The following is a 6630-nucleotide window of genomic DNA, read 5'->3' on the forward strand; positions in this document are numbered from 1 at the left end:
TTTTCCTTACAGTGTCTCTAAAGGTTCTGAGCCCTTCTAAGCCATCTGCATGCCCAGTGTATCAGTGGCAGGCTGGCAAAGCCTCCATGGTGCCACAGTGGCACTGACACCTCTCCCACACAGTCCCAGAAGCAGTACAGGCCTGTCACCTGGGCATGAACTCTCTCTGGCTGCACCTGCTGTCCATTTCCTATTGCATTCATCTAAGCTCATGATGCTTGTTTTCTTGGTTTTTTTCTGACACCTATTTAACTCTGAATTAAGTTGAAAGAACACTGACATAGCTAACTCAGATCCACAGTTTCACAAGGGGTAAGTGGAATTTTTATGGATAGTTTGACTCCAATAGCTGGTGAAAACAGTGTCTTTTAATCTTCATTAGTTGCTGTAGCATTAGTAGCTGAAAATCCATATGTAATTTAGTATTTTCAGACTCTTAATCAGTGGAGCATAATGAGCAGATTGGCCAAATAATCAGCCTTTCCTTTGCTTCACAATACTTTGGGGCATTGGTGATGGCTGCAGCATGATGGGATTCAAGTCACAGGCTCCAGAGCCTGGTCCAGGTTGGATAAACCCTTATGAGCAGGTTGCAAGTCTCTTGTAACAACACACAACACAGTCAACAAATACATTGTGAAATATAACCAATTCTGAAACAGTATTGTCCAAGAAAACAGTTTTAGTAATGACTACAAGCTTTCACAAGGGTGAATGTGGCAAGGTAAACTCTTATTTAGCTATGGGAGATAAAGACAAAGATGCATCTGAATTTAGGGCAACTAAGTGGGAACTGCAGGTACTAAACACTTCTAAGAAAAACAGGCTGTTGAGAAGAGAGGAAAAATATCACTTAGCAACATGAAAACATTCAAAAATGCAGCCTCTGGTAGTGTGGCAATTTATGAATACAAGAGGAACAAGGAAAGGGAGAAGTAGAAGAGTGTTAAGAAGTGGGAAAAAGGGGAAAATGGGAAAGTTGTAGTTGCAGGAGGACAGAGAATTAAGAGATTCAGTAAGGAATGTGCAAGGACCTGTGACAGAGTAATGAAACCAAGGTGATATGAGAGAGCAGAACAGGACTGGGAAGCCAGCAGGGCTGAGTCCCTGCTCCTGGCTGCTCTGCTGTGGGAAAGCAGGGGGCCTTACCATGTGAGATTGTCCCATGTAAGCCAGAGTGACACTTCTTACAGCTGCTTTCTCCATCATGTTTACAGGTGAAAACAGCTTTCTGTTTTCCCTTAGCCAAAGGAGGTAACCAGGACATGGGAAAACAGATGGGGTTCCGCTGGACCAGCTGGCAGATCTGCTTTGGAGTGATGCTGTTGCTCACATAAGGCAAAACAAACAGGTGCAAGAGAAAATAACTGTGTCATGATTCCCACATGTCCCCAGAGACCAGGAATTTCTCCTGAAGAGTCTGAAAGGAAAAGGCCAGGCTCTACTAGAAGTTATCAAAGTCCTCCATTTTGGGTATTTGATTTTAAAAATCTAAGTTTGTTGTGGAAATAAAACTTAGTAGCTCAGGGACTACAGGAATATTTTCACACATCAAAAAACTCACAAATCTATTTAAAAAAAGATTGAAAGGCCTGCATTAAAGTTCTACAGCCTTCATCTGCAGGATCTCTCCTGTTGCCATGGGTGTGGAGCAGGGTTGAACATTGCAAAAGAAGATAGTACAGAAGGTTGGAAGCTGAAGACTTTTGCTTTGATGGAAAGTACATGTGATCCCTCAAATTCCTTCATTTAATATTTGGTAAAATAAGCAGTACTAGTAAAAAGTGTAACCAAAGAACCTAATTTTAAAATATTGAAATCTTATAATGTACCTTAAATTAGACAAATACCATTTTAAGTAGCAATTCTGAGTCCACCAGAATTCTCTTCCACCACTGGGACATGCCAATTGCTTCAGGCTCTTCAGAGAGAAGCTGGATATGTGCTTTGCACCACATGAATCTTTAGGGAGTACAGGGAAGCAAAACATAGTAATCGTGGAGAATATTAAAAACTTCCTTGGTAATATGAGACCACGAGACCATTCAAAGACCAAACATTTCAGTTCAAACTCAAATCATTCAGCAAAGGCTCCGTGAGAGCTTTACCCCAGCAGTTATTTGAGAGCAGCTCGAGATTGCTCTCTAGAGGTGGAAAATACAGATTTCACTTCTGCAGATGATGCAACCAAAGCAACTCGTCAAGGACTCGTGACAGCACGCACCCGGACAGAGTTAGACAGGAGAGATCCTTGATGAGCCTGCAGAGGACAAAAGCTAAACCCATTTCATTTCCAGAAAAGCGATAGTGAGGCCAAAACCAAGCGATCAGTCCTACGATGGTGTGCACACACACTGCTCTTTGTAACTCTTTAGCATGACAGCGCTGTCATCTGCTCAAAGCTGGCTCTCCACCACCTCCTTTTGCCCAAAGTAGTTTCCCCTGTAGTTTTCTCATTGGCTCTGTCCAATGTAGGACTGTCCAGAAGTGTCCACACAGCCACAGCTTCCCAGGTCCCACCACCACCATCCCACCCAGTGTCTCAGGGAAATACAGCATTGCAACAACCTACTCACAGACTCCAAAGAACCTCAGGAAAACCACATTCCACTCAGTGAAGCTGCAGGAATACAAATATTACACTTGTATTTTCCCAGAGCCTTGGGATGTAAGCTTCTTGGTGAAACAGAAACCCCAGACCTCTGCAAGAGGAAACATTCATGATTTAGTGTATCCACAATTCTTGCCATCAATGCCACGGTACAGAGAGTGAGAGAGTTCATTTGTTTATACTGAAGCAATATTAAATGATCCCAGGCAGGGATTCTATCCCCATGAAGTCAAGTGTGATACCATTTGCTTCTGACTCATCTCACCAATTGTGCTCTTAAAGATATTTAAGTCAGTATAAGATAAACTACACACTGTCTGCCTGGAAACAAACACTAAGCTGCTGGCAAATACTGGAGTCTTTCACTCTAAGAATCCAGTCCTGGTTGGGCGGAAGACAAACACTGCAATTGTTGACATAAGTGATGGACCACAATTCAAACATCCCTTCTACAGTGGGAATTCTGCCAGAAAACCACAATTAAAGTACAAAGATATCTGGGAAGAAGTTACTTTCTAAACACTTCTGAGAAACCAGACACTGCCTGAACTACATCTAATAGTTCAGCAGATGATAGATACATTTATCTTTCAGAAAGCTTCCAAAATCATCAACATCTTTATGAAACCTGAATTAATATAGAGGTTTAAATGCTAAGTATTTCAGACTATTATATATTAAAAAAAAACTGAAACAAAGATCCCACATCTGCTGGTCACTGTGCATTGCTATATCCAAGAGCTATATTCCTTACAATAGAAATAACCCCAGAAGACAAGTGCTTGAACACTGCAGAGGCCTCCAGTACCCTCTGCTCAAGAAAAGAATTCATCTCAAGAGCACCTTATCAATGTTTATTCATACTGGTGGGAGGGTGTAAAGAAGAAGCCTGACTTCTCAGTGGTGCCCAAACAGAGACAATGGGCACATCTTATCCTGTCTAAACAGAACACAGGTTTACTACCTGGATATTTGAATACCAGGGAAGATTGCACTGAGAGGGTTGTGGAGTATCCAGTCTTGGAGATTTTCAACCCCTCACTGGACACAGTAGTGAGCAATCTGTTTTTCCTGACCTTGCTTCAGGAGGGACGACTCAATGATGGTCTTCAGGTATTGCCTGCCAACCTCAGCCACTGCCAAGCTGTGGTGTCTCCTTAGTGCTGAGGTGAAGGGAATGAACCACCCTCCTCTACCCATTGGCAGTGCTCTTCCTAAGGTGTGCTGCTGGCCTTCTGCACTACAAAGGGACATTGCTGCCTCATGCTCAGCTTTTGCAAATGGAGCCCGGGTCCTTTTTCTGCAAAAAAGCTTCCTGGCCAGTTGGCTACCAGTGTGTACTGGTATGTGGCCAATCTGGTATTCTTCCTCAGATGTGGGATTGACATTTCCCTCTGTTGAACTTCTCAAAGTTCCCATGTTCCAACTTCTGCAGTGTACTGAGTGCCTCTGAACAGGGACCATTTGGCATATGAGCCTCTCCTCTCAGTTTTGTGTCATCAGCAAATTTGGTGAAGGTGCACTGTCCCATCAACCAGGTCACTAATAAAAATGTTTAAAAATACTGGCCCCAGTACTGAACCCTGGTATATACCAGTAGTAGCTGGTGGCTTCTGCATGGACTTTGTGTCACTGATTACAAACTTTTGGCCCCACAAATTCACCTACTTCTCAGTCCACCTCACCATGCATTTACCTAGTCTGTAGTCCATCAGATTGCCAATGATGCTACAGGAGACAGCATCGAGGGCCATACACAAACAGCTACTGCTCTGCTCTCATCCACTGATCCAATCATCTCATTGCAGAAGTCCATCAGGTCAGTAAGGCACAAATCCAGACTGACTACCCTTAATCACCTTCCTATCCTTGGCACAGTTTGCTCCTTCATCCTTCCCAGAGATCAAGGCCAAGCTGCCCAGACCTCATCAGTAAATCTGGGTTAGTAGTTCCCCAGATCCTCCTCTTGGACTTCTTCAAGAGAGATGCTTATTTTCTTCCAACAGGTTTGTCGTGGTTCATTTTCCTTAAAGTTCACTGAAGTCCTCTCTGACCTCAGCTATTGTGATGCTCCCCCATACCCTTTCCTGTTCAGTAAGGAATTACTAGGTCTGCTTAACTGCCCCTCCTGCAAGCTCCTGGCTGCACATTCCTACTGCCTCTCCCCAGTTCCCTGCTCATTCTTCTTCCCAGTCCTGGTGATTCCAGAACTCACTGCAGGTATTGCTTTGTCACACAGTTTCATTACTAAGTTTTATTGGTGAGCTTTCAAATGGCATCCATCAGCATTTCAAGATCTATGTTAATTTTACTAAAATACTAGTGTATTGCTATTGTAGATACTTCTGCTACACAGGAGAAGAATCTCCCCTTCTCAGACTTTGACTACAGACTGTAAATTGTAACAATCCAGTTATGTCTGCTTTTCTTATTAAGACATAAATCATCTGTTGTTACTTTATTATAAGAAAAATAACATTCCCATACTCCTCACATTCCAGAGTGTACTGTTTTTCATTTCTTCCACAAATTACTTTCTAACCTAATCACTTGCCATGCTTCTTGGAAACAAAATGAAAGATTTCCATTTCTACACAGTTTTAACTTTGTTTCAGTTGCCAGGAATCTTTGAAGAACCACAGAAATACAATAAACTGTAAAATTATGTGGTTCTGGTCCTAACTTCTCCCTATAAATCAAAACTAACAGACTGACTAATCTAACTGACTCCCGGCTCCTGTATCCAGGAATCTCTCTTCATCACTAGAAAGGTCCAACAATATCCAGACATCAGCTATTCCAGGCTGGTTACTAATATTTAATACTCTGCCATTTTCCCTTGTTTTAAACAGCAATTTTGAGTCTACTCAGCCACAAGTAATGCCAGACTAGATACATCACTGAAAAGAAATGCACTGCAGGTTATTTATTTACCTGTAGCCCACAGAGGGAACCACAGTGGAGCAGGAACTGTCCTGCAGCCAAATTAGAGGTCTGTGCCAGAGCACATATCCACACTGCAGCCTCTGGAGGACCCAAATCAGACCAGAGGAACAAGCCCTGAAGGAAATGTGACTCACAGAGGATCTGTGCTAGACTAGGCTTACTCTGAAGGACTGCAGCCTGTGGAAGGAGCCATGCTGGAGCAGGGGAAACGTGTGAGGGGGAAGATAAAGCAGAGAGGAATTATGAACATTTGACCATAACCTCTATTCCCCATCCCTCTAAGCTGCTGGACAGAAGGACAGAGGTTAGAAGGAGTTAAGCTGACCCTCAGGAAAAACAAAGGGGATGAGGTGCTTCACTTTTTGTCTGCTTCTCACAAACCAAATCTTGAACTGGCAATAAACTCCTGCAACTCCAACTCTCCCATCTTGCCAAAGCCTAGCCTGTTTTGCCTGTGACAGTAACTGGCAAGCAATCTCTACAGCTTTATCTAAAGCAGGAGCTTTAGCAGCCTGTTTTCTCCCCTGTCCCATCAAGCAGTAGTGAGAGAGCAGCTGGTGGGTAACTGGCCATCAGCCAAGGTCAACCACAGCCTCCAGTGAGCATTTCCCACATTCAAACTTGCATCCCTTGCCTCTCCTTATTGCCATGTACCTCTGAGAAGTTTTCAGGCACCTCAGAAGGCTCCATCTTCTCTGTATCCTCTGTTCAGGCAGTTGGAAATATCAGTAAAATCTGCTCTTTGCTTTTCCCATCTCTTCCCCAGCATGGAGAGAGACACGATTGTCCCAGGCAGTGTCACATGCTCCACCTCCCTGACAAGCTTGGGTAGCTTCCACTGGACTTTCCATTGTGGTGCTCCATTTTCTTGCATTATAGAGCCCAGACAGGACTCCACAAGTGCCAAATACTGAGGAAGGATGGCTACCCTCTAGCTAGCAGCCATCCCAGGAGAAGGCTGGCCACAAGCACAACTAATTTCCCATGAGCAATCCCAGCTCCTTCTCTGCAATGCTGCTTCCTGTCTAGTCCACACCCAGCCCACACTGGGGCATAAGAGTTTCTCATCCCCC

This window comes from Agelaius phoeniceus, chromosome 1, assembly GCF_051311805.1.
Source record: "Agelaius phoeniceus isolate bAgePho1 chromosome 1, bAgePho1.hap1, whole genome shotgun sequence".
In the NCBI taxonomy this organism is placed as follows: domain Eukaryota; kingdom Metazoa; phylum Chordata; class Aves; order Passeriformes; family Icteridae; genus Agelaius; species Agelaius phoeniceus.